General features: G+C 47.1%; 1 protein-coding gene and 1 long non-coding RNA gene across 2 annotated transcripts in view; one reads left to right on the forward strand and one right to left on the reverse strand.

Moving 5' to 3' along the window:
• LOC109296821 overlaps positions 1-8071 on the reverse strand; it is an 18984-nt gene extending 10913 nt beyond the window's left edge. Inside the window, exons 1-2 of the long non-coding RNA XR_002097071.1 lie at positions 8061-8071; positions 6791-6794 (exon numbers count right to left, since the gene is read on the reverse strand). This is a non-coding gene — a long non-coding RNA (uncharacterized LOC109296821). The remainder of the gene's footprint in view (positions 1-6790; positions 6795-8060) is intronic.
• The window catches only part of HHAT (hedgehog acyltransferase), a 323485-nt gene that overhangs the window by 110754 nt on the left and 201050 nt on the right, over positions 1-11681 (forward strand). The window lies entirely within an intron of this gene.

Consider the following 11681-nt stretch of genomic DNA (forward strand, 5'->3'; position numbering starts at 1 on the left):
GAGGGACAGAGATTAAGGAAGCAAGCCACAGGCATGGGGTGGCAGAGGCATGGGATGAGGGTACAGGCATGGAGAGCAGGCAGCAGGGGTCAGGCATAGGTATGGGGGGCAAGGGACAGGGGAGGTAGGCTGCAGGGGGGGAGGGAAGCAGGGAGTAGTGGGGTAGGCACAGGCACTGGGGTTGGGGGAAAGAGGGCAGGTAGCAAGCAGAGGCACGGATGGGCACATGGCAGGAAGCAAATGCAAATTATACATTTATAATTTTTCATGTATAGAATCTAATTATTGGGGGTCATCTTGAATTCAGAGTCATCTTGGATTCAGGTAAATATGGTACCTGTCAAAAAGCAAGAGAGCACATTGGAGTTTTAGAGTTCAGTGCTTCACTGGCCCCATATGGCCATTAGGTTACAGGACAGAGGAAGAAAGGAAGTGTTTATTGCAACATACAGGCATTATGAGCAGAAGATAGCTATAAAGAATCATGTTACTTATTTGTGCTAGAGCCTTGCTGTTTTCCACTATACAAATGCAAAAATGTTGCTTCCTTTAGAGGAAAAACTCCCAACAGTCTCTCCACTTCCCATCAAGAGTGAGGATGCTGAGTGTGATAGTGAAGTTTCATGCTACTGTGATGTCAGTGTCTTTTAAGTGTGAAATTGTTTATTCAAAATAAGTACTAAATACTATAATTGCCATATATAATTGAAACTAAATAAAGTTGTGAAAATAATATGATATCCAGTTCTGGATTTCTGCAAGATAGACAAAGATAGAGTAACTTTTTTCTATTTGTTACCATATGCATTTCAAATTTGAGTCATAGGGAATCAAACTGCATTCTGTTTAGGGAGTCAGGAGGCAAATAATAGCATCAAGGTATATAAGCTTGTGTGATAAGAACTGGTATTGTTAGAGGTTTATAAATCCCCAGAAAATCCTTCCAGGCCTATGCTTGGTATGTGGATTCCCAGGCTAGAAGCAAATTGTTTAAATAAAACTGGAAGAAATTGTATTATGATTGTGGCTCTGAAGAGCTTAACATGGATACTCAGAAATTAGTTCTGGTTGAAAAAGTATCCCTCTAGTGGGATATTGATGATTAAGGATTTGGAAACTAGGAATCTGATAGAGAAGAAATACACACTAAAATACCTGCTAAATCTGACTTAGTACAAGTGATGATTTCTGCAGGGGATTCACATTAGTATTCCTGGAAAATATAAAGTGTGGTTTTATTTTTATTTTCCATCTCTCTATATCTGTTTACTAAGTCAGGTGCACATATTACTTAGACATATTTAGCCAGTGATCAGTATATCATTAGGTGCTCTGGAAACACTTAAACTCCCAGTGTAATGGGGATTTCTTTTGTCAAGCAGTAAAATATGGGGGTGTGGGAACCAAGTGTTTCCTCTCCCTCCCCTTTCTATGTATTGGGATAGGCAGCACTGTATTCCTACTTCCTATGCCCCTTGCTTGCAGCATAATGAGAGCTTTTGCCCTCCTCTCATCTTCATCTACTTTAATGAATGTATATTATTTGTGGCCCAGCCTTTGTTGGGTTCATGGCCAAATTTAACATGTTTTAATCTTGGTATTTTCTGAATGCCAGCTGCACACAGTTTGGAGCCCAGCATGTGTGTGGGGATAGATGGTATTAAATCTTTTTCCCCCAGAAATACTCTTTAGTCTTGTCTACTTGGGGACTGGAATATGAGGGTTGTTCAGGAGAAGGCATGGAAGGAATTAATGAGAGACTGACTTCTCAAGAGATACACTGATATGTACATCTAGAAAAATGGGACTTTAGTTGAAGGGCTGCTGAACCATCTGCCAGCTAAGAAGGTGAAATTGTGTTGAGGAAAAGGCTGGAAAAAAGCTGACAATTTGAGTTACTATGTGACAAATTCCAGAAAATTTCACAGGCCTAGCACTGATTCTTGAGCTTGAGATGATGTGAGAGATTTGTACCAAATGATGAGAAAGATTGTACCAATGCTAGGAGATGTGAAAGGAAAGCAAAATTAGTTCTCTGGGGGCTTTGGGGCCTTATCCTCAGCACTAAGAATTTTGGAATGCACTGGAGTGCAGATGGGAGATGCTTTTCCTTGGAGCCTAAATGTGCTTGTATTTTGGGGAGGAACTGTGTTTCTGTTGTGATTACTGGAAGAACAGTTGGCGAGTTACTAGAAAAATGTGCTTTTTATTGAACGATGAAGCAGTAGCTACTCTAGTGTAGGCAAATATTGCTGGAGCAGACAGTTTTGTGTAGATGTATTTTTAAATGGGTTAGAATATATCACATGGATATTTTGGTGACATTCAATAGTTTCAGTTGGGATGTGATTTGAAGGAAATTGTGTTTAGGTCACTTTAAGTCATCTCTCTTTCTCATTGTTAAAGAATTACTTGCCTCTATATGAGGGAAGTCTGTTATACACATTTCGATATTAGTGAACATTTTATAAATTATATGTTGGAAATTTGCTTTGGCCAGAAATATTCCTGGCTGTAAACGTACAGTAGAAAAGTAATCTATAAATGTAAGTGTAATCTCTCTCTACTCCTGCCCTTCCTTTTCCTGATATTCTTTTTTGTCTCCTTTCAATGCTATCAATAAAGGCTTCCAGTCACATAAAGAAGCTCCCTTTAACTGTTTTCTGTATCTGTTTAGAAAGGGCCATTTGAGAAAATGTCCATTCTTTGCATACTATTGACTCAAGGAGTGATGCACCCATATACCAATATCCTGTGTCCATACACAACAGATAAGGCTCCACTTAATTTGTGGTTTCACAGTTTTCACAGAAACCGCAAATGGCATTGTCCATGATTGCCAGAAAATGTTGCATTGGCCACAGTTTCCTGCAAAAGCAACCAAAAACCACACCAGCATAATATTCATATAATATGATGTTTTAGAATGTCCCATTGCTTACTGCAATGCAAAAACAATGTAACAATCACTGCAGCTATAGATCACATGATTGAGAGTTACTGGGTGCATCCACACGAAACACTTTACAGTACAATAGTACAGTTTACTGTGCAGTAAGTATGCATGTTTACACATGCACACACTTACCACACAGTAAACTTCAGTACTTGTGAGTAAATTGGCTACCTGCAAATGCAAATGGCAGATTTACTCGTGAGCACTTACTGTGCAGTAAACGCCAACTGGGAGCAGATTTGCTCCCTGTTATCCCTGCCACTATGGGGCAGGACTTGCTACAGCCCTGGGGCTGGGAGCCTCTCCTGTCTCAGGGCTGGGCTGCCTCTGTGAGCTGCCCAGCCACAGACCCTTTAAAGGTCTGCAGGCAGTTTGAGCCCCAGGGCACAACAGCAGGGAGCCTGGGGGGACTCTTGGCCTTTGTTGCCCCTGCACAGGCCACGGGCTACCTGTGCCAGCCTGCCCGCACTCTGGTGTCGCTGTATGGCACCAGAGTGCTGTGCAGCTGCAAGGCCCATGCCATCCAGCCCTGCAGGGTGCTTCAGGCTGTTGCCAGGCCTGCAAGCACGTAGGCCCATCTGTGGCCAACTCCTGGACATTGGGGCCAGTGCCAGCTACCCGCAGCCAACCCCAAGCAGCCTGTCCAGATCCTGCAGGTGCTGCAGGGCATCACCTTGCCGCACAGCTCTTAGTCCTGTGCCATGCTCCTGGGTTGGGCACAGCAGGCAGCTGCCTAGGCCTGGCAGCACAGGGACAGCTGGATGGAGACCCAGAGAGCTAGTGTGGGAGCCCCTATGGCATCATTGCTGATGCCATACACCACCACCCAGGGCCCCAACTGGTCACAGGAGGAGGCTGACAACCTCATGGCACTGTGGAGCAAGGCAGAGATGCAGTGGCAATTCACACGAGGCCGGCACTCCAACATCCATGTCTATGAAGAACTATCAGGCCAGATATGGGAGTACAGGCATGACTGGTTGGCATGGCAGTGCTGCATAATGATCAGGGCCTTGTGGGCACAGTGGGTCATCATCATCACCAACCACAATCATTGGCCAGGGAGTGCCTGCAAGTACATGCCCTTTATGCAGCACCTGGACGCCATCCTTGCACCTTGGGAGCCAGGCCACAGCTGTGCTGTGTACAGCTGCATGGGTGGCCTGTCTAAGATCCTGTTCTGGCCTGTTCATGGTGACATGTTGCTGGGGGAGGGCCCCTTTAGTGCCAGCAGCCCGTCCCACCAAGCTCCCTGCCTCCAACCTCCACCAGCAGCTTGTGGAGCTTGGGTCAGCGCTTGCCCCAACAGTTCTGCAGCCTCAGCCCCAGCCATGAGGCATGGCTGGCCATGTCTTTGTCAGCCACTAGTAGTGCCAGCTCCTCCTGGAAGCGGGGAGGCCCTGCCTTGGCACCTGTACACTGCACCCCATTGCTTGATGAGTCTTCCAGGGGCCACACACCATCAGTGCCAATTGGGACTGACTGGAGCTGTTGGCCATACCAGTCCCACACTGGGGAGGGCCTTCCCTGTCCCCGGCTGCTGTGTGAGGAGGCATGGACCAGCACAAGGAGGTGGGTACGGGACCAGGAGTTCCGGGCCCTGCAGTACGAGCATGTGGGTGCCCTGTGGGAGCTGGGCGCAGTCATGGCCAGGGCAGTTCAAGCTATGGAAGAGGACTGCTGGATGCTGGACATCGTCCTGGCCCTGGTGGTCGCTTTTGTGCTGCCTGCTGCCCTGGCCCAATCCTAGCCCTTCCTGACCCTGACAGCCACCTGCCGCCCAGCAAGCCCCCTCATGGGCCTAGGTGGAAGTCCAGTGCTGCCTTCAACAGCCTAGTTCCCCTGCTCAGCCCCCACCCCAGATCCCCCTCCACCCAGCCCCCTTGTCTGGGCGCAGCACCACCATTTGCCCTGGCTCCATGCGGTCATGGAATTGGAGCTGCCTGCAGTGGGGCCAGGGCTGTGCACTGGCCCTGCTGGCCCTGGCTGCCAGCTGCTGGAGGGGGAGTCACCCACACCAGGGGGAGCCACCTGCACCACTGTTACCCCTGGGTGTACCGCCCGTCTGCCAGAGTCACCACGGCACGTGTACCCACAGGGGAATAGCCAGAGGCCAGGGCGCTGGCCACCTGTCCCCAGACTCTGCCTCCTAGGTGCCTGCATCCCACGGCCTCCCACCCCGAGAAGGCTGACAAAAATCACATTGTAAATAGTTTGCATGGTGTGGAGGGTGTTTTATTGGTAGGTGATGGAGTAATCTGTTTGTTGTGAGGGCTGTAAATTGTTTTTCTGAGAACTGTTTGCAGGGAGCGTGGTGCTGGGAGTGGGCGGTGAAATGGGGGTCTGAGGGCTGTTGTCCAGGTGGACTGCAGTGGGAAGTGCAGGAGGATGTGGTCAGCCAGTGCCTCTCATACCTGGTGCGTTGGCCCCCGGTAGCAGGTGTACAGTTCGCCTAGGGCCTCGGTGAGGGGGGAGGAGGGGCACTGCTGTTGCTGCCACTGCAGCTGGTGCTCCTGCAGGTATCCTCCACCTGCTGAACCTTCTCCACCCAAGACTGAAGGAAGAGCTCTCCCCAGGCCTCATAGATGTTATGCAGCATGCAGACTGCAAAGACGACCCTGGGGGATGTTGTCCTTAGTGAACTCAAGGTGGGTGGTGAGGGCACGCCAGCATCTCTTGAGGTGGCCAAAGGCGCACTCCACCAGATTATGGGTCCGGCCCAGGCATCAGTTGAAGTGGATCTGGCGGTGGTCCAGCTGACTGGTGTAGGGCCGCATAAGCCAGGGGAGGAGGGGATAGTTGTGGTCCCCAATGAGGAGGTTTGGAACCATCATGGTGCCCAGCTGGAGGTCTGACACCCCTGGTGCAAAGCGCCTGCTCTGCACCAGGGCTGGCAGGGCAGAGTTCCAAAATATACAGGCATTGTGGGCACCACCTGCTCAACTGGCACTCATGTTGATGAAGGCACCATGGTGGTCAACAGCAGCCTGGAGCACAATGGAGTGAAAGCCCCTTTGGCTGTACTAGGAGTGGTTGCTGTGGGGCAGGCAGGTGATAGGGATGTCAGTCCTGTCCAGGACCCCAATGCACTGGAGGAATCCTAGGGTGCGGAACCCCGCCATCACCTCCAGGGGCTTGTGCATGTGAAGCACCATGTGCCCGAGCACATCTTGGAGGGTGCCATGCACCTGCAGGATGGCCTCCCTGGCAGCCACCTTGCATATGCCAAAGAGGTAACCCACATAGCGGAGGCTGGCAGGTATAGCCAGCTTCAGCAGAGTGATGGCCAGCCAGGTGTCTGCAGGGAGGGGCGGCCACATGGCAGTGTTCTGCTGTTCTGGATGTGGATGGAGCTGCTCCAGGAGGTCCAGGAAGGTGGCTTGGGTCATCCTGAATGTCTCCAGCCACTACTTTTTGTCCCAGGTGTGCTGGATGACGTGCAGCCACCAGTCCTGGCTGGGCCAGCGGGTCCAGAGGGAGCAGCGGCTAGAAGCCCAGGAAGGTGAGCACAGCCCTGATGGTGGCAGCTTGGAGCCTGTTGTTGGTATCCCTGCTGGGGTCCAGCCATCAGGATGGGGTCTAGGTAGCAGCTGTGTGGTGGTGGCAGCCCTGAGATGGGGCTGGGCAGGTGGACACATGGGGCAGCTGGCAGGGCCCTGGTCACCATGGGCCAACTGGCAGCTGGTACAGCATGCCAGCAGGGCCAGCATGATGGCCAATAGGAGCCTGAGGCATTTGGTGTTGCTACCAGAGGCAGGGACTGGAGCAGCCATGGCATGGAGAGGCAGAGGCTGCGGCACAAGAGCTGCTGTGTGCTGCCTGCGTGCTCTGCACACTACTGCAGGCCAGAAAGTGGCCTCTGGCTACAGGCAGCTGTGGCCAGAGCTTTAAGCTCCCCCTAGTGGGGGCAGGGGCCCGTTGTAGGGCCCCAGGAAGCAGGTTCAGTTTGCTGCAAGGAGCAGCAAATGTACTTCCATGTCCCTGCATGTGTAGATGTCTGCCCAGGAGCCTTTACTCACAAGTAGTTTACTCTCAAGGAAACTGGTCCTGTATCAAATGCACTTGTAGACACACCCTCTATCTGCTAGTGACATTAGATTAAGCAAAGGCATCAGTCAGTGAAGTGAAAATGTTTCAGCACCATCTTTTAACAAATTTAATGCAATGGTGCAGCCTGAAGATGAGTGAAAAGACAAAAAAAGCTTAATACATTTCAGTTTAGGATTGTGTAATGTAAGAACTTCACATTGTGATAGTGGTAAATTGTTTTATTCATCTTGTGATGTGATTCTGGATGTATTGAGGAAAACCAGCATTAATCACCAAGACTGAATTGCATATAAAGGAAAATGCTTCTGTACAGGCTGAAGGTCAGAACCAAAAACAAACAATAATGTCCTCAGTGCTTAAAAGAACCACTGCAAGCAGTTTAACAAGAAGAGTTACATTTAAGCTAGTAGAGGCATTCACTGCTGCCAATGTACTTTTGGAAAAAACTGATAACCCGAAACCAAGAGAATACTTCAACAAGCACGTACCAAATGCTGGCAGTTTCTCATGTGCAAACAAATTTTGCCAGGATTATCTACCAGGAGTAATTGCTTTGCGTGTTCCGCCTACAAAATCTGCATTGGCAGAATATGAATCAATTTTGATTGTGGCAAATGAAACAACAGATGCACAGGATAACTATGTACTCCACATTTTATTTGTACCTGAGAGCTGAAAAGATTGTGACTGGCCTGTTTTTTTAATAGAGCCAGTTCAACTCACATGTACACATTTTTTTAAGTGTAGCCCAAGATGTAATGAAGGCTGTTGTAAACTACAGCTTAGATTTTAGAAATATCTCAGCATTTCTGTCCGATAATGCAATGTATATGTCCAAAGCTTTCTCTGATGTGGAATGATGGCCAATGCAATTTATGTTACCTGCAAAGCACACATTCTTTCTTTAGTAAGTGATATCGGACACACATGTTTTCCTGATGTGGATAGACTGGTTTTCTTTTCTAAAAAAGCATCCAAGTATTGTCCAGGCCATTAGCTTTGATACAGGGAGTCCATTGCCAATCAAAGTGGGGATCTAAATACAATGTGGCACTTCCACCAGAATCAGTGCTTACTGGGTGGAGTTCATAGTTTAACACAGTCCATTATCATGCAAAGAATATTAAGTACTACCAGCATTTTGTGTGCGATGAGCTTGAAATCACACCCAGCACACAGTGCCTGCTTAAACTATACAATCTCTTAAAACAGGGCAACATTGAAGATCAAGTTAAGTTTGTGGCTGAAAACAGTTCTGATTCATGGAGCTTCTAATGTGGTTTGAAAGGTGGCAGGTTTTGATTCACCAAGAACAAAATAAACTGATGGATTTGATAAGTTAGGTCAGAGACATGGCATCACAACAACTTTCAGACTGTCAAACTGAAAACCAGCACAGACAAGAACTGTTCCAGGCAATAGCTGTAAAGTTAAATAAGTACTACAAGTACAATTACAATCTGTCATCACTACCTTGATTTACAATTGGCTGCCTACTTTTTTAGTGATGTTTGCATCTTTGACCTCAAACAGTGCCTTTTCTGAGTTTTGACCCTCAGCTAATTAAATCAGTCCTTGGTTAGCAGAAAGAGCATGACAACAAATGTGTTGCTTACATAAATGTTTTCAAATAATGCCAGATGCCTTTGAATGCAACTGGGTTTTGGGATTCTGTTTCTGATCAGTTTCCATATCTTTCCATCTTGGCAAAATGCTGCCATACAATTCCAACCAATTCAGTGGATGCAGAATGTCTCCCCCTCTGCGCTGCATCCTTACATCCAGCCCTGCCCTACAGGTTCCATCCTGCTTGCACATCTCTATGCAGCTGCTGGCAATGCAAAGGGCTTGAGCAGCTTTATAGGGAAAGACCTTGTAAAGTCACAGCATTGAGGAGAAGTCTATAGGAAGTCCCGAAGCAACTGGCCCTAGGAATGAAGAATCAAGGCCTCTCCATGCCCCCTTCCCCCAACATATCTGGTCATCATATGTCTATGTACCATCACACAGAGTTTGGTAGTGTGTAAGCAAGTACAGGGCATGGACTATGCAGGTGAGGCTTGAAGGAAAACTGAAGCATGGGTTGTGGGTTGGGTGGAGGACAGCATGGCAGCCCCCTGGCAACCCCTCCAATACCCCCTCAGTTGTGACTGGCACCTCAGAGCCCAGGATCTGTAGCAAGGTGGTGAAATTGACAGGGTGGCTGAGGAGGTATAAGGAGGGGGGCCACATAGCCCCCCCAGCAACTGGCAACTTGTCCACTCCAACCTGCTGCCCCAATCTGGGGCTCTCTCCCTCTCTGGGGACATCCTAGAGAAACTCCTGGCACTGATTTCTGGAAATCATGATGGCATGGGTACTCTACCATCCTCTGGTGGCCTTTGGCAGCAGTGCAGTCCCTAAACAGTGAGATTCTACTCGAACCCTTAGCAGTGTTCATGTGGACAGTTCTGTCCAGGGGCACCTGTGAACTGGTTCCCAGTCAGCGACACATTGAAAAGGTAGAAGTGTTATGTCTGTCCACACCCCAGGAATTGAATTTTTTTTGAATGTGCTCATAAGTAGGGACCTACTTAAATCACAGTGGCACACAGAGCTGATTTTGCAGGCATTTTGCCATGGCTCTGCCCCGTGGCGCAGATTGGCGGAGAGATCCCACCCATCAGCGTTGATTGGTGGAGAGGCATCAGGGGAGGAGGGGGAGGGATGAATGGGCAGCCACTATCTTTATGGCTGGCTGCCCTTCACACCACTCCACCCTACTCCACTTCTCAGTGCCGACTGGCGGATAGGCCCTGCCAGGGGGAGGAGGGACAAGGGAGCAGGAGCCATCTTGTCTGCTACCCTTTGTGCTGCCCTACCAGTCAGTGCCTTCTCCTCCTGGCAGCAAGGACTGCTAGCTCCCACTGGGAAGCTAGCATTTTATTTTTATTAAGAGTTCTTTTGTTGTTGTTGATTTCACAGATTTTGTGGTTTCTGTGAAATCTGTGAATTAAGTAGGTCCCTGCTCATAAGACCAGATGAGTCTGTCTACGGAACTTTGTAGTCCAAAAATCAAAGTTTCTAACAAACAGAGATATCTTAAGGGTTTTTTTTTTTAAACAGCTGGCACATGGCCAATTTGAATCTTTGAGGCAAATGCCTGAATTCTACTCAAGTCCCACTTTGGTGCCCACAGAACTTAACTGAATCTGACACTGTGTAGTTTAGTGAATTAAAAAAAAATCTCTATGGTTTGCAGTTGTGATATTTATTTAGTTAAATGTTCAAGCAAAATTGCAAAAAAAAAAAAAATTGTAAGAATCATAACTGCCTGTCTGGATAGTTTGCTTCAGGGAACCATGAAGATTACTTTCCATTTCGTATGAAACAGGTATTCCTGTTCTGTGAAAATCTTTTTCTTTTATATGCTAAGAACTTTTCCAACTATTTGAGTTGGTCTAATAAAAGATATCAGATTTATCCACAGAACCTTGTCTGCCTATGTTTCTTTTATATAACATTTGAGATTTTCATCTCATTTACAGTGATGATTGAGGTAAAATGGAGACATAAATTTCCACTAAGCTGTTATCATATTGGAGGCAAAATGTAATCAATAAGTTATGGTGCACTCAGTCACTCTATTACTGAGCAGTGTGTGTGTTTTAATAACTAATGTAATGCATTATTAAAGGCATGAATTGAAAAAGTGAATTTTGTAATCTAACCATGGATTTAGTCATTTAAAGTTGTTGTTTGTTTATATATAATTATATTTCAGGCCTCCAGCCAAGTTATTAAATGAACATACCATTGTTAAGATGTGGAGGATGATAAAAACTTACCAGCATTTTGCTTTTCCTTTTGCATCATCCCATTTTCATTTCTCTGCTTGATTTGTTTTTCTAAACAAGGAAAATGCAATATGGGTGAAATCTTGAAAACCCACTGGAGTCACTAGTAGACTCCCACTGATATCAGTGGGTCGGTGTTTTATCTTGTGCTTCTGACTGTCAGTGATTTTCTTTTTAGGGGTATAGACAATGTAGATGTAATGAGGGTTGTGATCTTGGCAGATGAAGGCCATATTGCAAAAACAAAACCCAATTAAGAGTCACTAGCAGAATCCAATCAGTGTTTACACGTTACCTGTAAAATGAGATAGGTAGTAAAATGTTGAAATTTGCTGGTGGCTATGGATAGATAGGATACCAAGTACTTTGCTGATGTCAACAGGAATTTGGCCAGTAAAATCAGGAAGTCCAGCATTTATTCAATGGGACCAGAAATGTTTTTGTAAGCTTTCTGATTATTAGCTGAGAGATGGTAAAAGGTATAAAATAATGAACAATTGGAGAAATAATTAGTTTGTTCTAGTGAAATCTTGGTCATACTGGGTGCATCTACACCTGCAATTCAGGCAAAGCAGTAAACTCTGAAACAGTTTCATAGTTTCATAGATTTAGGGTCGGAAGGGACCTAGTAGATCTTCTAGCCCGACCCCCCGCCAGGGCGGGAGAACAAAACCCCAAAACAAGAAACGGGACTCAAATGAGTCCAGCCAGGTAGGCATCCAGCCTCTTCCTAAAGACCCCCAGGGTAGGGGCCAGCACTACTTCCCTTGGAAGTTGGTTCCAGCTCCTAGCCGCCCTAACTGTGAAGTAGTTTTTGCAGATGTCCAATCTATACCTCC

Source organism: Gavialis gangeticus, unplaced genomic scaffold, assembly GCF_001723915.1.
Source record: "Gavialis gangeticus isolate Ggan-Ray unplaced genomic scaffold, GavGan_comp1, whole genome shotgun sequence".
Lineage (NCBI taxonomy): Eukaryota > Metazoa > Chordata > Crocodylia > Gavialidae > Gavialis > Gavialis gangeticus.